Raw genomic sequence first — 21,331 nt, 5'->3', positions numbered from 1 at the left:
GGATATTTTCAGCATGTATTTACCATGATACCTAACATAAGGTATTTACCCAATTATTGCTGGTCAAATCCCTGGAGAACAGAAAACAAAGTAAATGAATGAGTGAATGAGCCCAAAACTTCAGCTTGCTCTTTTATAGCTCAACTTTAAGATGCAGGCCATAGCTTCCTGTTGTATAGTAGGAAATGCTTTCATAGATGGAGCTTTTCAGGAAACCCTAAACAGGCAGCTCTCAAGGGCTGTCCAGCACTTGAGTGTCACAGCACTGTCCAGGAGGCCACAACCAATAGAGAGAGAAATGTGAGCCTCAGAGAAAACATGAGACTCTTTCCGCTGTTAGACTCATTGGTCTTTCTACCACATAGCTTGCCCTACTCATATCCAAGGGAGAGCATCAACTCCAAGCCTTTCTACATTTCTTCCCTTTCACTAATCCTGCCTCAAACTCTGCCATCATAGAAAGGCATCTTATCCAAGCCCATACCAGACCCTGCTCTACACACTGTTCTGTTCATGAGGCTTAGCCTGCCAGACTTCTTTGTTTCTATGAGGACTACACTGGAATTATCTGGGGCAACTTTCCATTCTGAAGAGCTCACCTCCAGAACACTCAAAGTTTCAGTTTCTGCTTAGAACTCTCTCTCTAGAAAGCCTGGCCCTTAGCATAACAGTGACAGATGCCGCACTTCTTCTGGGTATGTCCCTTTCTTTCTCAAGGTATTCGTCCTTTCTATGCCAGACAGACTCAAAAGAGTAGATAAGCCTGAGCAATTTGCAGGAGCATCTACAGGCTAGGCAAAGCTCTCAAAGAAGAGAAATGAATGGCGTTAAAAAACACTGTCCTCTTGGCTCAAGCCCACTTGGTCAACCTTTGATTGCACTCATGCCTGTAAATTGTCAAGCACTTAAAGAAAAACTGTCCTGTGCATGCATCATTTGAGAAGATGGCACACGGAGTCACTGGCTACTGGGGAGCAAACAAGCAAACAATCCACAAGTGCTCCAGTCGCTGGTCTAATAAAAATGCAGCTAAGACTGGTAGATGCCCAGTCCCCATCATTCCTTATAACCTTAACTTTGTTTCATTTTGATTTGTCTTCATGTCCTTGTTTGGATGGCATATATATTCAGCATTTTACAGATTTTGAGATTTTTGTTCTCTGGGAAGACATATCACCAGCCTGTTGTGGAATACCTAAGTGCTACCAGGAAAGTCCTTTAGGTGACAGGATTTCAGGACTGAGGGAAAACTATCTGTCTTTCTTTCCTTAGTTGGTGGATTTTGATGATGTATTGGAGTAACTTCAATGAAGGTGAAGAAGACAAGGAAAAGACAGGTGGTGGTGGCTTGGTGTGGGAAAGGGAGAATATTCTCCAAATGTGAATGTCATGGTTGCACATAGCGCTACCTCACAGTTGCTTTTTTCCCCACTTTAAAAGTGTTATAAAGTATGTATAGATGCGAGCCAGCATGTGGGTGCATGCACGTGAGAACACAGGTGTCCATAGAGCTCAACAGAGGGTGATGCACCCCATAGCGGTAGTGATAGGTCACCCCACATGGAGGCTATGAACAGGCCTCCATTCACGTAGGAGCAGAATATACACTTAACCCATGGGACATTTCTCCAGTCCCCTCGTCCTCTCTTTAAGGAAAAGGCATTTGCCCCACGTCCCTGAGAGGAGTCAATCTTAGAAAGCTGAAGATGCCTTTGTGTCCCAGAGAAGTTCAGGGTATTGCATCAGTGGGGACTTCCTGTGCTCGTGTCTTCCTGAAAGATTGACTTTCCTCTCTAAGCCTCCGCTTTTTCTATTAGTATAATTGGAATAACAATCAAGGGCACTGCAAACTGCTTTAGATACTAGTCAAGAACTTGTATAAACAAAAAAAAAGTCCAATAAATAGAGAAATATGATTCGTGGCCCAAAGTCTAAGTGATTCTCCTACCTCTTACAGGAGGAATGTGTTGTTAGCATGTTCTGATTGGCAGCCCACAGTGGCCCACACATGCGTAATAGTTTCTTCAATGTCTGCTCACCCTGAAACCTTCATGATGCCTGGAGACAAATGATGACAGAGAACATGACCAGAACAACCAATCAGATAGTGCCAACTACATGGAGTGAGCAGTTATGGACCAATGGGGCACAGGTAAAGGATATAAAGGCACACCACAATCCTGCAATAAATGAGTCTGCATCTGCTTCTAAGCCGACTCTCAGACCTATGTCTGCCTCTCACCTGACTCCCAGAATCTGGGTCATTGATTCCATACCTTCTTACCACCTCCCCCTAAGGACCATCCCAAGGGGCCAAGGGCTAAGGCAACAGTTCACCATTCATGGCATCTCTTCTTTCATCAGTGAGACTCCTGTGAACATGGGTCTGGACCTAGAAGTGGCTTCACTGGCTTATGTGCTATGTTCATGTGCTGGAAGAAGTGAGCATGGAAGGTATAGGAGAAACCATTAAAGGCTTCTTATGTCATCTACGCTGAGGTAGTGCCAAAGGGTTTTCTTGCTGGACACTAGGCATGGGTTCATTTCTTACACAGAGAGACACTTAGTCAACTCTACATGATTCTTGTACAGGAATTGCAAATAATTCTTAAGAGCTAATGTCTTAACAATAGAGGAACGGTGGGACAATTGAGTAAATTCCTCTTGCACTGCAATTTGATGATCAAGAGAAATAAGCACCAAAGAGTTACTTTTGAACTGTTTTCTTGACGTGAATAGTAACCGTTGACATGCTACTCTGTCTGGCATGCATGAAACACGGTTTGAGAGAACACTGTGCTCTTACATGTTGTGCTTATTTTGACATGAAGTGTGGCTTGCTTGTTCTAGTGGCCACAGACTGCCTTTAAGAATAGCCACACGAATTATGAAGACAATGGGAGTTTCCAAAATGCTGAACTTGGAAAAAGGAAATGACCCGAAGCTACGCTGTTGTGAAAGCGTCAATGTCTGCCCAAGCAACCTTTCAATAGCCCAGGCTGGTGACACATCTTAAATGAAGATGCAGCCATATCCCACCAACTTGGACTCCTTTTTTCCTCCTTGGTTGTCCTGGGAGAATAAAAGACCCTTAGGTGGTTATTGCATAAGCCAAACAGGTGAATTTGAGAGGACACAGATGTCATGAAGGGGAGAGAATAGGAGCTGAAAGACTCTGAGGTAACCATGAAGGGAGGTGAGTGGGTATGTGACATCTTTGTGAGTGTCTTGAATACAGAAATGGCTTGGAAACTGGAAGAGGATGAAACCTGCAACCTGAAAGAGGCTACTTATGGCTGAAGACCCACATTTTCCCTTAGAAAGCACAGAGCAAACATGAACAAGGAGAATAAGAAGTGGACCCATTTCTGGATGAGCGAACTGAAAAGAACACTGGGGAGTAACTCCAAGACGGTTTGTAAGAACAGAGATTCCTTCCCTCTTTTAGCTGCGTGTTCCAAAAGTCAGGGGGCGGAAGTAACGGGAGGGAACATTTATTCTGTGCCAACTCTGCACCAGACATCCTGCTTGCACTTTTAACTTCACCTCATCTAAACTCCATAGGTGCCGTCGGTTTTATAAACCCAGAAGCCACACTCTGTAGAGGTGAAACCACCTAAGGTCGCAGGTGAGGCAGGCAAGCCGGGCCAGGTGTGCTGACTGCAAAGTGTGTTCCCACACGGCTGTGCATCGGATCCAACATCCCTGATATTTCTACGAGGCTCGAAACAGGGTTCACAACAGATGCTTTGACATGTTGTCCCTGGGATTTTTCAGGGACTTAAAAGAAAGGGGGCAAAGCAGAAATTCATAAATGCAAATGATTTAAGTAGATAAACTAAACGTACTTTTACAAAACCCAATTAAAATTCTAAATAGCAACCGTTTTCTGAACAATGACTTGAAACTAACAATCTCAACTTTAGTTATCCAGAGAAATTGAAGTCCCCAGGTCTGGCAGTATGCTCAAAGCTTCCAGATACCCTCAAGATGCAGACATCAAATAACTAGGTTCCAGAGACCGCTTCAGGACTAAGCCATACCTTCACTTTATATCTAACATGTAACATATGTCTTATGATAGGATCTGGTATAAGGTGGAGGCTATATACGATGTGTGTACAGAAATGATGTATTTCGCTCCAGCAGTTATTAGAGTTGAATAGTTTAACATATTCCAGAGAAAATGAACTGCATCCCTGAATGAAGTCCAGATTCCTTGAGCATCATCTCCCAGCATACCCTGAGACTCGCAAGGGTACAGATATTGAATAGTGAAGAAGAGGCTGAAAGGCTATTTGGAAAGAGAACTAAGGCGTGGCTACAAAGTTGGGCTGGGGAGCAAAACCTTTGGAGGTCAGCGTATGTGTGTGTGTGTGTGCTAGAGATACCTCATATCAATTCTTCCTGGTACCTATTCAACACTTTGTATACTGTTAACACAGAGTACAAGGAAACCCCTCAGAAAAGCATAGGTGTTAGAGCCTATGGCCAGTCCCTACATGTTTCTTCCCTGATAACTCATCCTTTTTGTATAGAGCTGGGGATGAGGTGAAGATCATAGGAAAGACTCCTGCCATTGAAAATTCTTCCTTACAGCTTAAGGTCATGAGGTCTTCCCCAGAATATTCCGGAAAAGTGGATCAGGCCTTATCAAGGTCAAGCCTAGGCCAGCATCAACATGCTATGTTCTGCCATGATAGTAAACCCTAATAGCTCTTCATTCCTTATACATAAGACAGACTTTCCCAGTATAACAGAAGATAAGATCTGCCTCTAAAGCAGATGGGGATGAAGGAGATGTTACATGGGAAGGTGTGGAAGACTCTGGTGAGCCTTAGCTTACTGGGGGATCCCCCTGAGTGAACCACGTGCAGCCGGGAATTAATGCAAAAAGCAAGAGGAATTTATTGTTCCAACCTGTTGGGGTCGTCCTACACCCGAAGGAGAGATGGCAACCTCCCTCACCCCACTCCCCACCCCTGACCCTGCAGCCCATTTGGTCAATCTTTATACAGTTTTCAGAGCAGCAGCCATTAGGCACAATGCGATTGGCAGAACAGTGTGACTTTTGAACTGATTGGACTTTAGCAAATGAGGTGGCAGGGACTTTACTTGGCCAACATTTGGTTGTCCTGTGGAATGTGGAATGTGTTTACATGCTCTAGGCCTCCACACCCTCCCACCACCCCCACCCCCACCTCCACCCCCCTAGCAGTTGGCTGATTGGCAGTCTGTCCTGTGGAATGTTAATTAGCCTTCCCCTTCCTGAAGGAAGGGGTCTGGTAGAATTTTCCCAAAGGACCTGACCTCTTCTTGTGCCCATCTTTATCATTTCAATATTAGCCGATATAAAGACAATGGTGATGATGATGGTGGAGCCTTCATCTCAGCATGAGTAGGCACCTTGCAGGGCTCAACCAAGTATGTTCATTCATTGCGTCAGGATGGCTCCATGTGAGCAGATGATGGGGTGAAAAGGCATGCGCAATAATTCTTTTTGACAGAGGAGAAAACAGAGAATGATTAGGCAATCTGCCTGAAGCTATATAGTGAGAGGCCAAATTGGCAAGAGGATAGGCCTTCCAATTCCTACTCTGGTCTTCTCCATCATGTCACCAAAACACGGGGAGGCACACACACACAACAGTAGTAGCAACAACAGAAGGATCCACAGTACACTCTGGCCATTCAGCAATATGGTTACTCCAAATGTTTGAGGTCTTGAGCGATCTAAGGGAGACACTCTACAGTCAGACAACCGCTGGATCAGGTGTCTAGCTAGAATTTGGCCCCACATTCTGCAGCCACCTGCAGTAAGAACTTCTACCTTGAGTAACCTAGGAAGTCAGTCTGATGCTCTAAGTCAGGACGACCAGCACCGGGAGAACCAATCCCAAAGGGATTCTGTTCTCCTCTTAAAGTCAGGCCCCTAACAGCTTCCCTAGGCCAAAAGTGTCCTGTGAGGGCACAATGGGGGCTGCTAATTGCTCTGACCCCTAGTGAAGCCTTTTCTTCCTTCCTTTTGCCAGTGAGATGTGGAACAAAAGACTCTGGCTCCCTTGGTGTAGCCTCCGGGAGAGTTGTCTTTGCTTTGCACTCAGTTGGTCCTCATTCATTTTGTCAGGAGCCCCAGCCTGAGTGGCCAAGAAGTAGAGTGAATACTGAAGACAGACAGATGCTATCATGGAAGAAGGAATAGACTTGGTGTTCTTCCACCTGACACTCTCCCAAACTCCGCTGCTTCCAGGGTAGCTTTTAAAGGGTGGGAAGAGAGAGAGAGAGAGAGAGAGAGAGAGAGAGAGAGAGAGAGAGAGAGAGAGAGAGAGAGAGAGAGAGAGAGAGAGAGAGAGATTGCAAGATGCAAATCAAGAATAAGCCCTGATTAGCTGGGATTCTCTGTGGTTTCATTCAGGGCTTCCTCAAACAAGAAGAAAAGGCCTCTTTATTGGAATGAAAAAGAAGAGTCTCTTCCCTCCCCTCTCTCTGACAGTAGAAGGGTCTCTTGTTGCATTGCTGTCCCTTAAAGGACCACAAGCCAAAGCTGGAACACTATTCCCTTACTAATTTTTAGGCACAAAGTAATACTCTTGTCTCTTAAAATGACAACTCTGCCAACAAGCAAACAGAAACGAATGGAAAATAAAACCTTAAGGCCCTGTTTCTGAGCAAGCCCCTTGATATGGTCATTCCTTCACTTACCATGGCTTGCTCTCACTCTTCCATTTTCATATCTTAGGCAGGGAGGAAACCCAAATAACCAATAACCGTTTACAGCTTCAATGTGGAGCCATAAAGCTGTTTTCCTATGAATATAGATTATTACATTTTTTCACAAAGCAAGCAAACAGATGCATAAAAATGCATTATTTCACAGGCATAGGAAAACCTGAGAGAAGTGTAGTGCTTTTAATTTGTTTTTATGATTACTTGTAATTAATTAGCATCAAAAGTAAATTATCAACATCGAAATTGTACTATCAGATGTGAGCAGGGCACTCCAGGAATGATTGGCAGCCTCATCTTTATACCAAGTTAGCAAATGGATGATCTTTTCTTTTTTCTTTTCTTTTCTCTTTTCTTTTCTTTTCTTTTTCTTTTCTTTTCTTTTCTTTTCTTTTCTTTTCTTTTCTTTTCTTCTTTTCTTTTCTTTCCTTTTCTTTTCTTTTCTTTTCTTTTCTTTTCTCTCCTTTTTCTTTTCTTTTCTTTTCTTTCCTTTCCTTTTTCTTTTCTTTTCATTCCTTTCTTTCTCTTCCTTCTCCTTCTCCTTCCCCCTCCTCCTCCTCCTTCTCCTCCTCCTCCTCCTCCTCCTCCTCTTCCTCCTCCTCCTCCTCCTCCTCTTCCTCCTCCTCCTCCTCCTCCTCTTCCTTCTCCTCCTCCTCCTCTTCCTCCTTCTTCTTCTTCTTCTTCTTCTTCCTCCAATGCTTTAACGAAAGAGTCAGAAGCCACTGCCAGCTCAAAGGAAGATATTTAAAACAGAATGGTAGGCAATCCCTGTTAGTTGTTTGCTGAGTGACAATTGGTAGTGAGGGGCAAAAAATCCACTGTACAAGGCACAGTCATGTAAACTTGGTTGCATTGTGGGAAAAAAAATGAAATTCCCCTTTAAAAATGATCGGAAAATAAAGTCAGGCATGGTGGAACATTCCTGCCTGTCATCATACCACTCTGAGAAGTCTGAAGACGGGAGGGTGAGACTTGTAGTCTAGCCTGGGCTACATAGTGAGATCATGTCTCAAAACCAACCAACAACAGAAATAACAAAGGGTTATTAATTCTGCTAAATTCTGCTGGTTACACTTGCTCCAATCCCTACACAAAGGGAAACATTTTGACAAATGTTGCCATTTTCTTTAACTAACCCTTATTTATCACCATTTCCAGCACTGCAGCCCCCACCTTAAGATTAAAGATGTCAGTGTTTGCTGTTGTTTTGGTCAAATTAAAAAGAACCAGTCTGTTCCATCGAGCGACTCCCCTGACCTCTGGCTATTTTCTCTGACATTTGCTGCAGAATCACCCTGCCGTGAGCTGTCCTTTGTAGAGACTGGGGACAACAAAGAAAATAGATATTTAGTAAGCAAACTGATTTTTATCTGAGCAGAATTTGTGTGGGGATTTAGAAAACTCAGGCACATCTATTTTATTAAGAAGAATGTACTTGAACCAAAAACTCAATATCTGCACTACAAATAGAATCCAACAATAGAAGGGGAGGGAGTGGGAAAATACAATTAAAAGCCCAGGCTTTTTGCTTAGTACCCTTCCTAAGAATGGGGGGCTCCCATGACGAGACTGTGGAGCTTCCAACAAAGTTAAATAAAATAGATTTCCTTTTAACACATTTCATTCTGCGGCAAGCTCTCCATAGTCACACACTACAGTTCTTTGTTTGGGGAGAGCCTTCTGAACTGAAACTATATGCCTGTATTTTTCTAAATTATTGGTTGGGGAAAATATAAACTGTTCCATGTTGCCAGAGACCCAGGGGTTGATTTATACCTATGCTGATGGCAATATTGATGGTAGAATATAAAGCAAATTGTTTCCCAATCAAGATAGTTGTGGAAGTGGTGACCACAGACAAGCTCTTCATTATCTTGTCCCTTCCCCTAGGGATTCCAGTGCGGGTGACCCTGATACTACCAGTGACCTTTACAAGTTGCTAAGGAATAGTGTCAGAGCTATAGAGTCCCTGGGGAGAGGTTGTTATGTCATATCAGGGATGTCTGTACTGTAGTTACTGTTCTAAAAAATATCTACACTAAATTGTACAAGAACACTAAATATCGAGCCGAGCATGGTGGCACGAGCCTTTAATCCCAGCACTCAGGAGGCAAAGGCAGGTGGATTACTGAGTTTGAGGCCAACCTGGTCTACAAAGTGAGTTCCAGGACAGCCAGGGCTACAGAGAGAAACCCTGTCCTGAAAAACCAACAAAACAAAACAAAACAAAACCACTAAATATCAAAGAAAACCCAGGCATGCCAGCTGGGCTCTGGCTTAAATGTTTAAATTAAGGGTTCATCAAGTGTTGAACTGTTCTCAGCTCTCCCGTGCACAGCTGCTGGAAGTAGAAACCCGGCAAAACTTAAGTATCAATAAAATTTTCTTCCACAGAATTTTGAATGAATGAATGAATCCACAGTCCCAATTCCCTTTAAAGTTGTCATCTTTCAAGTTTCCAGAAGACATTACCTCCCTGCAAATATAATGTTGAGGGCACCAATGAGAGGAAGGTACTGATTTTTACTTTAATCCAATGACAGAAAAATGATAAGGCTATTCAAGACAGGAAAGAAAAAAATTATTGTCTGGCTATTTACAGAAAGTGTCCCCAGGTCCCAGTACACTCACTGAAGTCACCCCAAAAAAGGGCAGGGTTGAGGTTAGAAAGCTCATGTTTTGAGTCCACAGAACTTCAATTTGTGATTTGCGTTCCGGTTGTGAGTGGATCTTGGATTTTTGTTACGAAGTTGTTTTCCTGTGGATCTGGTAAGGTTGTTCAGCTCAGTGGCCATCGGATCACTATTTCTTTGTAACTCTAGATCATTCCATCATTTGTCCTTTGGTGGTGGGAGAGGAGTTGTTGCTAAGGTGATTCCTACCAATCTAAACTTCCTAGGTTCATCTGAAGATCAGATCCAAATGATGGGTTAATGTCCTAGACACAAGGCTAGCCCAATCTACTAGGTCTACTTCAAAGTCTAGATGATATATCAGTGGTAGGGTACACTTGAAGGTGAACCAGGAGAGACAAAATCATTCCAAGCCATATTCTATTCTGAAAACTGTTAGACAGTTTAACAGGGACATCCCTGGAGAAAATTATTGAAGGTTATTCTTCTCATCTTACTCCTCTGAAGATATTCTGCCTTCGTAGATTAGCGGCTCATCTTGTGATCAATCTCTTGAGATACTGTGTCCAGATTCCCAGAGTAATCTTTGCATTAGACGATGCTGATGCAATTAACTGGTTGGATACTATTGTTATTATTGTGTTTCCCCTTTAAGGAGATTCAGGAAGATGGAGCCTGAGAAAAGATCTCCCTGAATACACAATGGCTTTAAGGTCCAAATACTCAAGTAAGTGTCTGTCTAAGAAGTGTTAATAGATAACACCTTGAATGGTCCTGCAGTTGTCTTTTGTTGACATTCTGACAGATTCCTTCCAGATATCCTTTTTCCTTTCCTTTCCTTTCCTTTCCTTTCCTTTCCTTTCCTTTCCTTTCCTTTCCTTTCCTTTCCTTTCCTTTCCTTTCCTTTCCTTTCCTTTTTCCCTTCCCTTCCCTTCCCTTCCCTTCCCTTCCCTTCCCTTCCCTTCCCTTCCCTTCCCTTCCCTTTCCTTCTCTTCCCTTTCCCTTCCCCTCCCTTTCCCCTTTCTTCCCCCTCTCCCCTCCCTCCCTCCCTCCCTCCCTCCCTCCCTCCCTCCCTCCCTCTCTTCTTTCTCTCTTTCTTCCTTTTATTTTGTGATTGTTTTGATTTCTGTGTGTGTCCTTGTGCTTACAACTGGTATATGCCTATGCTTGTGCATGTAAGTATGCTCACCCAGATGTACATGTATGGAAATCAGGTATTTTCCTCTATAACTTTATGCCAATCCTTTGGACTCACTGAACTTGGAACTCATTCATTTGCTAGACTCTTTTTCCTTAGTTGAGAAAAACCTAAAGTGATATTGAAGGAACTATCATTTCCTTTTTCTTGTTGCCATGACAAAAATAACAAAAACAAAATTTAGGCAAGAAATGCTGATTTGGGGTCGCAGTTTCAGCCTGCTCTGTGGGGAAGGCATGGCAGAAGTCCAGGTAGAACTATCATATGATGGAAGTTGCTCACATCAAGATGAATAGAGGCACAGAAGCCTGCAGTAGAAATAGGGCTAGATTATGACCCTCAAAAACCTGTCCCTGGTGATCTACATTTACCAGCTTTGTCATGGGTCTCAAAGGTTCTCTAACTTCCACGAACAATGTCACTAGCTGGGGTCCAAGTATTTATCAAATAAATGATTCCACACCTACACCATAAGAAAGGTGATGGCTCTTTGATAGCTCTGCATCCATTTCAATAACTCCTGAGCTTACCTGTTGGGCACACATCAGCTGCAGACTTCAAATCACACTTCACAGAGCTTGGCTCTGAGTGAGTGACTCCCTAATTTTATAGTTGCCACTATTTCAGAAAAATTTAGCTACACATTCTGAGCCACGGTGGGCAGAAGGAAATCCAACCCCGAGTTCTTTTAATCCTTCTCCAAGCAGAACATTCCAAGCTTACTCTATGACTTCTTCCTAATTATCTATTTAGCTGGCCAGTTAAGGGACATTCTCTTTTGGGAGAGAGAGAGAGAGAGAGAGAGAGAGAGAGAGAGAGAGAGAGAGAGAGAGAGAGAGAGACAGAGAGAGAGAGACAGAGACAGAGAGAGACAGAGAGACAGAGAGACAGAGACAGAGAGACAGACAGAGACAGAGAAAGACAGAGACAGACAGATACAGAGACAGACAGAGACACACAGAGAGACACACAGAGAGACAGAGAGAGGAAGTCAGAAAGAAAGAAAGAAAGAAAGAAAGAAAGAAAGAAAGAAAGAAAGAAAGAAACCTTGACCCAACAATCAGTCACATGTACTGTCTAGACTTGACTCCAATTTCTACCCCACAAAACACAACTCTGTCTCTGTCTCAGGAGTCCTGATCTACCAGACTGATGAGCAGAAAGAATTTCTGCACAGTTGCAATTCTTTTGACCATTGTCAGAAGTTAGACTAATAAAGAAAAACGGCAGGATCTCATTAAACTTTCGGGTGCACAGGCACTCAGTGACTTAACAGGGCATTAATTTGAGAGTAGGAAAGGGGCAATGAAATGTCTTTAGAAATATGCAGATGGAAGTCTCATAACCATAGGTGCCAGTTAGGCAAGCAAAAAGTTGTGGTAAGAAGTTGCATGCCAAACCGGGCGTGGTAGCGCACGCCTTTAATCCCAGCACTCGGGAGGCAGAGGCAGGCGATTTTCTGAATTCACGGCCAGCCTGGTCTACAAAGTGAGTTCCAGGACAGCCAGGGCTATACAGAGAAACCCTGTCTCAAAAAAACAGAAAAGAAGAAGAAGGAGAAGAAGAAGAAGAAGAAGAAGAAGAAGAAGAAGAAGAAGAAGAAGAAGAAGAAGAAGAAGAAGAAGAAGAAGAAGAAGAAGAAGAAGAAGAAGAAGAGGAAGAAGAAGAAGAAGAAGAAGAAGAAGAAGAAGAAGAAGAAGAAGAAGAAGAAGAAGAAGAAGAAGAAGAAGAAGAAGAAGAAGAAGAAGAAGAAGAAGAAGAAGAAAAGAAGAAGAAGTAGTTGTGTGCCATGGGAAGAAATCGTAATTTTTCTGGGAAGAACTAAGGAAGGTTTCATGTTATCTCCTCTCCATGTGAGCCCACATTGAGGAACTGCTGTAGGAACCTTATCCAGAGCAACAGTGGTCATGCAGTACGCAATTCACTGTTGTATGTAAAAGTCCGTTAGCCTAACAGGGTAGGTAGAAGGGGACAAATAGAGTCACATCCACCCCACACCCTACTACTCCCTTAGTTATGTGTCCTTAGAGGAAGGGTGGTCAGCCTGAACAGAAGGATGCCATTATGGGGCCCTCTTCAACCTTAGCTATTCCTATAACAAGGTTTTCTTGATCATAGGAAGGCAACCCAAATTTGCCCTGGAGCTGTGGCATTCTACAAAGAGGGATGATCCATAAAAGGCTGCCTTATCTTCAAAAAGCAGCAAATCAACCCAGAAGGGTTGATGTCCCTGAATTGATGGCTAAGTAACCGTAACTCATGGGTGCAGGTGGTACAGCTTGAGCGTGTGTGTGTGTAGTGAGCATGAGTGTGTGGGAAGGTGTATCAGACCCAGCCATCTGAGAATACTTAGCCTACCTACAAGGAAGGGTAAATTTGAGCTGTGCTATGACAAAAATATAATAATAGAGACCCCTCTAAGGAGCTATGCACTCCCTCTTAAAAACCTTAAAAACTCCAAGTTAGAAGGCATGATGAGAGCAAAGGCCTTTTATTATTACTTTTGACCTACTAGGATTCTCAACTTCTTACTATTTTTATGTGTTAAACCATCACAAATACCTTTTTAAAAAGTACTGGAGTGTGAATGATACATAGGAACAATACATAATATCCTTTGCCTAGCGCTCAGACTCAACTGTTTAGGACTCCAGATAACTGACCTTATTACTGGAGAAGTCAGAGCACATGACCTGCTGTCAACCTTTAGTTATTCACTTGTAATCTAGTGAGAACACATCATATTGCTGATACCCTGATAAGCCCAGTAATAGATGCAGGGTTAATAGTTAATCTGTTTCTCTTGCAACAAGCAAATTTGGCGTTTAGATACTTTACAAGTTCTCCTGTTAGTGGCATATAACTTTGATGCCTGACAAATACTTCACCTGCTCTACAGACACCTCCAAATCTTCTCCCTCTATCCTCACCCCCAAACCTTCAACCTAGCAACCAAAACTTTAATGTGGGACACAGCAGGGACCTTTGCTCTTAGGAGCAGGACTACTATTTGTCCCAATGGTGCCTCCAGCCCGATTTTCACTCAATGTTTTGGGCGTCACTCTTTAGTATGTTAGGTGCTAAATGATCTGTCTTACTGTTATCATTGTTATAAATAATAATGGCTGTAATTAATTAATAACTTCTCATGTTGCAATTTAACATTTATAATTACCCACCAAGGGAGTAATTATTAGTCCTTCTTTACAAATGAGGCACCAAGCTCAATGAATTTAAATAGCATCATCAGAGGAAAGCTCCTATGTGCAGAGACAGGTGTGTAAGCACGGTCGCTGCAGACTTCGTGTCTGGAGAGGCAGCCTGGAAAAGACAGGTGAAAAAGACTGGCCCTTCAGGGAACAGGAGGACACTTCTGGCTAAGATGGAAGACATCTTGGCCAGTTGGGCATGTAGATTCACAGGAGCCTCTGAATTCTACTTCTTACAATTGCCCCCCTAGTTCAATCATAGACAGGAACTCAGGAAGTGACATCATTTTTTAATGTTATTCTATTTTTCTTGAGCTTGTTCAGATGGAGCAGAACATTTTGGGGATCTTCCTGGCTCCCATAGCCATTGTCTGGCTTGAAGTCAAAGTTGAAGCTTCTGGACTGTGATCTTGAAGGAAATGTCTCCTCGGCTCCACAATGAGAAGATTCACACTTTCTATTCTCTTTTGTGCTGTGGTAAGTCAGATTGTTTGGTTTTCTTTACAAAGGGGGAAATGCCTCATCTCCAAGACATACGACAGTGTAGCAAGAGAGAAACTTTCTCAGACTCTGTGGGTCAAGAGAAGGTGATACTTCATGGAGTAGAGAAGAGGTGAGAAACTTAAGGGTGTGCGTTGACTGCTCAGCTAGCAATGTGCTGGCTGTGTAAACATGAGGACTGGGGTTTGGTCCCAGCATCCACATGAAAGAGCTCAGTGGGTTAATATACACATTAGTCCTAGCACTGGGGAGGTGGAGACAGAACCCCAGAGACACTCTAACTAAATCAGGTTAACTGAGAGACCCTGTCTCAAAAATAAAAGGTAGAGAAATGACTGAAGGTATATGATGCTGACTCTGACCTCTATAAGCATTCACACACACACAAACATATACATCTGAACACACACAGGCACACATTCCTGTAGACAGAGAGAGGGAAAGGAGGGAGAAGGAGAGAGAGAGAGAGAGAGAGAGAGAGAGAGAGAGAGAGAGAGAGAGAGAGAGAGATTGATTGGTTTCAAACTTAATTGAATAATTGGTGCCCCATCATGGAAGCAGAGCAAAGATTTAAGACTGAATGGAGAATAATAGAGAAGGGAAGAAGGGAAGGGAGGGAAGGGAAGGGAAGGGAAGGGAAGGGGAGGGGAGGGGAGACGAGACGAGACGAGAAGAGAAGAGAAGAGAAGAGAAGAGAAGAGAAGAGAAGAGAAGAGAAGAGAAGAGAAGAGAAGAGAAGAGAAGAGAAGATGATCTTTTGTGTTATGATTTCCTTATCTTGTTTTTTGTTTTGGTTTGGTTTGGTTCCTTCCTCTTCTGGGGGAGGGAAGGAGCAGAAAGCAAGCTGAGGAAACTTTTACCAAAATTACCCATGAGTTCCCAGCTCTAGAGTTTCAAACTGAGCTTTCATCAAGGCAAAGGGCAGGAGCGGCTTTTCCGAAGTTGAGTTTCATTATGGTCTCTGGTGATTCTGAGCACACCCCTTGTATCAGTTGACAGTTGCTGTGATGCCCTCACAAATGTGACCTGAGTGAGGAAAGTGGGCTTCTTTTGTGGCTAACGATTCAAGGGTGTATTTATTCATCTTAGGAGAGAAGTTGTGGTGCCCAGAGCATGAGGCAGCTGGTCAAATTGCATCTCCAGGCAGGAAGCCAAGCAGTGAACACTAGGATCCAGCTCACTGTTCGCTTTCTATTTAGTCCAGGATACCAGCCCATGAAATAATTTAGATGGGCCTTCCCATGGCAATTAATCTAATCTAGATAATTCCTCTCAGGTGCATCCAGAGTCTTGTCTCCTTCATGAATCTAGAACCTGTCAAGCTGAGAGCCAGTATTAACCATCATTCCTCACCGCAACTCCCAGGTAAATTGCCAGGCTACGCCTTAGGAAATGCCATAGCTCTCTGCTCACTGTGTTTGAGAGCTATCATTTGTCTTCTTTCTTACTCCAATGTGAAAAACTGCCTAGGTCTGTCTTTTTCTACTGCCACCAGATCATATGTCAGTCCAGAGTCCCAAACAGCATCTTTAAAGGGAATACAAGGTACTAAAATCTCTATAGGTTGGCGGCTCCCTGGATTCCCCTGGTTTAGCTGTCTTTTGGCTTAGACAGTGTGCTGGATAGTTTTAGGTCAACTCAACATAAAGTCATCTGACAGGAGCAAACCCCAATTATAGAACAGCTATGGCTTGCACTGTAAGATCGAGAATTGACAAATGGGACCTAATGAAACTGCAAAGCTTCTGCAAGGCAAAATACAAATAAGACAAAAAGACCACCAACAGATTGGGAAAGGATCTTTACCTATCCTAAATCAGATAGGGGACTAATATCCAATATATATAAAGAACTCAAGAAGGTGGACTCCAGAAAATCAAATAACCCCATTAAAAAATGGGGCTCAGAACTGAACAAAGAATTTTCACCTGAGGAATACTGAATGGCAGAGAAGCACCTGAAAAAATGTTCAACATCCTTAATCAGCAGGGAAATGCAAATCAAAACAACCCTGAGATTCTACCTCACACCAGTCAGAATGGCTAAGATCAAAAATTCGGGTGACAGCAGATGCTGGCGAGGATGTGGAGAAAGAGGAACACTCCTCCATTGTTGGTGGGACTGCAAGCTTGTACAACCACTCTGGAAATCAGTCTGGGGGTTCCTTAGAAAATTGGACATAGTACTACCAGAGGATCCAGCAATACCTCTCCTGGGCATATATCCAGAAGATGCCCCAATCGGTATGAAGGACACATACTCCACTATGTTCATAGCAGCCTTATTTATAATAGCCAGAAGCTGGAAAGAACCCAGATGTCCCTCAACAGAGGAATGGATACAGAAAATGTGGTACATTTACACAATGGAGTACTCCTCAGGTATTAAAAAGAATAAATTTATGAAATTCCTAGCCAAATGGATGGACCTGGAGGGCATCATCCTGAGTGAGGTAACAAAATCACAAAGGAACTCACACAATATGTACTCATTGATAAGTGGATATTAGCCCAAAACTTAGGATACCCAAGATATAAGATACAATTTGCTAAACGCATGAAACTCAAGAAGAATGAAGACCAAAGTGTGAACACTGTGCCCCTTCTTAGAATTGGGAACAAAACACCAATGGAAGGAGTTACAGAGACAAAGTTTGGAGCTGTGACGAAAGGATGGACCATCTAGAGACTGCCATATCCAGGGATCCACCCCATAATCAGCTTCCAAACGCTGACACCATTGCATACACTAGCAAGATTTTGCTGAAAGGACACAGATAGAGCTGTCTCTTGTGAGACTATGCCGGGGCCTAGCAAACACAGAAGTGGATGCTCACAGTCAGCTATTGGATGGATCACAGGGCTCCCAATGGAGGAGCTAGAGAAAGTACCCAAGGAGCTAAAGGGATCTGCAACCCTATAGGTGGAACAACATTATGAACTAACCAGTACCTCGGAGCTCTTGACTCTAGCTGCATATGTATCAAAAGATGGCCTAGTCAGGCATCACTGGAAAGAGAGGCCCATTGGACACACAAACTTTATATGCCCCAGTACAGGGAAATGCCAGGGCCAAAAAAATGGGAATGGGTGGGTAGGGAAGTGGGGGGGAGGGTATGGGGGACTTTTGGGATAGCATTGGAAATGTAATTGAGGAAAATACGTAAAAAAAAATGTCTTCATAAGATTGGGCTGTAGGCAAGTCTATGGGACATTTTCTTAATTAGGGATTGATGGAGGAGGGCTGAGACCATTGTGGGTGGTGCTGTCCCTGCTGGACTCTATAAGAAAGTGAGCTGAGAAAGCCATGAGGAGCAAGCCAGCAAGTAGTACCCTTCCATGGCCTCTGCAACAGCTCCTGCCTCCACGTTCCTTCCCTGTATGAGTTCCTGTCCTGGCTTCCTTCAATGATGGACTATGAGGTGAAAGTATAAGTCAAATAAACTCCTTTCTCCCCAGCTGGCTATCTGGCCATGGTGTTTCATCATAGCAATATTAACTCTGACCAAAACAAACACCTTACCTTCTAAAAAGAATCTGTTTTCAGTTCCAGATAGGTTTGTTCTTAAATTTATCCACCTCAGTTGCCTATCTGTTCTGCTTTAATAACATATACTGACCCATTTGTTCAGACTGTATGTTTGGCTTAATAGAGAGAGAGTTTCAGTTTGAGCCTTCCCAGGACATCTGTGGACGATGTGAGAAACAGACCTCCCATGCCAGCGTGCAAGCCATGTCACCATGACACTGCTAATGGGATCTCAAGACAGAAGTTCCAGAACATGAACAGAATTTCATTTCTGACCCCCACAACAGCACCAAATTCTATTTAGGGGGTCTCATAGATGTAAAAGTGTGATAAAGAGCTAAAAAAAGTAGATGTGAAATTTGCTTCAGACGGGATCTGAGAAACAATTATCTGGATAGGACATGTTGCTCACCCCACGCTACATGTGTGGCTTGTTCTACTTAAGATGCACCTTGACTTTTGGTCTCTACTTGGGTGAAAGTGGTACACATTCTCTTCTCTACCAGGATTCTTTAATGTCTTATTGTGACAATGTTTTTTTTTTTTTTTCCTGTATTCTTCTCGATCTCTAGCATGAAGATGTCTTCAAAGGATGTTACAGCCCTCATTTGCCCCCATCTTGATAGTCCCAAGGTAATGCTTCTTATAATAGACTTGTGGCCTCTAGATTCATTTGATAAATTGTTTAAAAATACTAACTACAAAGCCAAAAATAAAATAAAATAAAATAAAATAAAATAAAATAAAAAAAATACTAACTCCTTGTTAGTCATTAGGATTTCGGGGATGGGTAGCTTTAAGACAGGGTCTCACTATATAGCTCTACCTATCCTGGAACTCACTACATAGACAAGACTTGTTCCATACTCACAGAGACCCATCTGCCTCTGCCTCCGGAGCACTGAGATTACAGGCTTGCTCTACCATGCCTGGCCTATTGCAGCTCATTTCTTTGACTATCAATTGTTTGTAATATTTTTCAATGATTTAAGTTATTTCTACTGATCTTCACTAGTCTTTTAACCTAGGCTTCCACTGAACAGGTGGGTCAGCTACAACTCAATAGGATTAAAATAAATTTTATGCCACGCAGCTTGTAAGTGACAGAGCTTGATTCAGATCCCAAAAAGCCCTGATAATATGCTCACAATCCTTGATTTTTAAAATATGAGTAGTTCGGAAAGTATTCTTTAAAAAAAAATCATCATAGCAGAAAAGAACACACACTTTTTATCAGATTCCCACTGATGACTTCCTGATTACACAGGAGGTCTTGGCCAGAGTGGGCTTCCAAGGAACGCCAGTCCAGCAAGAGCAAATTGGTTTCAGTTCCTCTGTGTGGTAGTTCTGACCTGTGCAGCAAGGTCCCCTGCTGAGCTCTGTTGAAAAAGACTGAAGTCACCACTGGATCAGCAGAAAAAAATCCCTGCATTAGACATATCTGCTCTGACCTCATCGGAATGACTTGAACAAGCAATCTATCTTTAAAAAGTCATGAGACATTAAAATTTGAACATGGAATATCAGATGGTGTTATGAAATTGCTGATTTTTCAGATGGGATAATGGAATCTGGGAGACATTTTTGGAGACTTTTGTTTCTTTCAGAGAGACTTTCAGAAATACTGGGGGAGAACCCTGATGTTGCCTATTTGTTTCAAAATGGCTGTGTTAGGGGCTTTAAGTGCAGATAAGATACAGTACTAGCAAAAAGAGTGTATGCAGATGAACAGAAAACAAAACTGGTTACAATTTGATTAGTTTCAAGGTTGGGGAATGGGTAATTGTCAAAACAGCAATCTTGTATCTAGTATAAACTTAACTTTTCCTTCCATGGGTATTTTGTTCCCCCTTCTAAGAAGGATCAAAGCATCCACACTTTGGTCTTCCTTCTTCTTGAGTTTCATGTGCTTTACAAATGGTATCTTGGGTATTCTGAGCATCTGGGCTAATCTCCACTTATCAGTGAGTGGATATCATGTGAATTCTTTTGTGATTGGGTTACCTCACTCAGAATGATATCCTCCAGATCCATCCATTTGTCTAAGAATTTCATAAATTTATTATTTTTAATAGTTGCATAGTACTCCATTGTGTAAATGTACCACATTTTCTGTATCCATTTCTCTGTTGAGGGACATCTGGGTTCTTTACAGCTTCTGACTATTATAAATAAGGCTGCTATGAACATAGTGGAGCATGTGTCCTTATTACAAGTTGGAGCATCTTCTGGGTATATGCCCAGGAGTGGTATTGCTGGATCTTCTGGTAGTACTATGTCCAGTTTTCTGAGGAACTGCCAAACTGATTTCCAGAGTGGTTGTACCAGCTTGCAACCCCACCAGCAATGGAGGAGTGTTCCTCTTTCTCCACAACCTCGCCAGCATGTGCTGTCACCCGAATTTTTGATCTTAGCCATTCTGACTGGTGTGAGGTGAAATTTCAGGGTTGTTTTGATTTGCATCTCCCTGATGATTAAGGATGCTGAATATTTTTTTAGATGCTTCTCAGCCATTCTGTATTCCTCAGTTGAGAATTCTTTGTTTAGCTCTGTACCCTATTTTAAATAGGGTTATTTGGTTTTCTGGAGTCTAACTTCTTGGGTTCTTTGTATATCAGCCTCCTATTGGATTTAGAATTGGAGTTACAGAGACAAAGTTCAGATCAGAGACTGAAGCGATGATGATCCGGAGACTGCCCCACCTGGGGATCCTTCCCATAAACAACCACCAAACCCATACACTATTGGGGATGCCAACAAGAGTTAGCTGACAGGAGCCTGATAAAGCTGTCTCCTGAGAGGCTCTGCCAGTGACTGACAAATACAGAAGTGAATGCTCACAGCCATCCAGTAGACAAAGCACAGGGTCCCCAATGAAGGAGCTAGAAAAAGTTCCCAAGGACCTGAAAGGGTTTGCAGCCCCATAGGAGAAAGGACAATATGAACTAACCAGTACCCACAAAGCTCCCTGGGTCTAAACCACCAATCAAAGAAAACACGTGGTGGGACTCATGGCTCTAGCTGCAAATGTAGCAGAGGATGGTCTAGTCGGTCATCAATGGGAAGAGAGGCCCTTGGTCCTGTGAAGGTTCTATGCCCCAGTATAGGGGAATACCAGAGCTAGGAAGTGGGAATGGGTAGTTTGGGGAGCAGGGTGTGAGGGAGGGGATGGGGGGTTTTTGAGGGGAAGCTAGGAAAGGGGATAACATTTGAAATGTAAATAAAGAAAATGTTTAATTAAAAATTTAAAAACTTAACTTTTCGAAGTACAAACTTTTTTTTTTTCATTCATAACTATTTTATCAAGTTTGGAAGTGGTAGGGTTGGGATGTGGTGTCTTACTGTAGGCTAAGGGCTAGTTCCGTGTTACTCCTTTTAGGCACTGTAAGTGAGGAAACAGGTTCAAAAGGGAAAGGAGCTTGCTCAAAACCACATTGACAGAGAAGAAAATGGTTCAGTAGTACAGAGTCTCTGAGCCTATTACTCTCCTTACTACACCAACACCCATCCCCAAAGGCATGCATGGCATGTGTGCA

The 21,331-nt window shown here is 42.8% G+C and overlaps 1 long non-coding RNA gene across 1 annotated transcript in view; it reads left to right on the top strand.

The window, feature by feature from the left end:
- The window catches only part of 4930546C10Rik (RIKEN cDNA 4930546C10 gene), a 62,042-nt gene extending 42,722 nt beyond the window's left edge, over positions 1–19,320 (top strand). Inside the window, exons 4-7 of the long non-coding RNA NR_038051.1 lie at positions 14,082–14,243; positions 15,544–15,632; positions 18,368–18,428; positions 19,063–19,320. This is a non-coding gene — a long non-coding RNA (RIKEN cDNA 4930546C10 gene). The remainder of the gene's footprint in view (positions 1–14,081; positions 14,244–15,543; positions 15,633–18,367; positions 18,429–19,062) is intronic.
- Positions 19,321–21,331: the final 2,011 nt, after the last annotated feature.

Source organism: Mus musculus, chromosome 18, assembly GCF_000001635.26.
Source record: "Mus musculus strain C57BL/6J chromosome 18, GRCm38.p6 C57BL/6J".
NCBI classification, from domain to species: Eukaryota; Metazoa; Chordata; class Mammalia; order Rodentia; family Muridae; genus Mus; species Mus musculus.
Note: the sequence above shows the minus strand (reverse complement) of the source record. Positions and strands in the feature narration are given on the sequence as shown.